Source organism: Juglans regia, unplaced genomic scaffold (genome assembly GCF_001411555.2).
Source record: "Juglans regia cultivar Chandler unplaced genomic scaffold, Walnut 2.0 Scaffold_1819, whole genome shotgun sequence".
Classification (NCBI taxonomy): Eukaryota; Viridiplantae; Streptophyta; class Magnoliopsida; order Fagales; family Juglandaceae; genus Juglans; species Juglans regia.
In genome coordinates, this window is record NW_023348949.1 from 1 (window position 1) to 215 (window position 215).

General features: G+C 53.0%; 1 pseudogene; it reads right to left on the minus strand.

Moving 5' to 3' along the window:
- Positions 1–104: 104 nt before the first annotated feature.
- On the minus strand, positions 105–215 carry LOC118345236 (annotated as a pseudogene; the record flags this gene model as incomplete).

A 215-nucleotide genomic window follows, 5' to 3' on the forward strand; every position in this document is an offset into this window, starting at 1 on the left:
AAACCCATGGCTACGCGATGGGCAGGGCGAGATTTTCCCAAAAATCCACTCCCGAGTGCTCCTTCTTGTCAATTTATCTCGCAAGGCGGAAAAAACAAAAACGAGGGGTGCAACACGAGGACTTCCCAGGAGGGCACCCATCCTAGCACTACTCTCGCCCAAGCACGCTTAACTGCGGAGTTCTGATGGGATCCGGTGCATTAGTGCTGGTATGA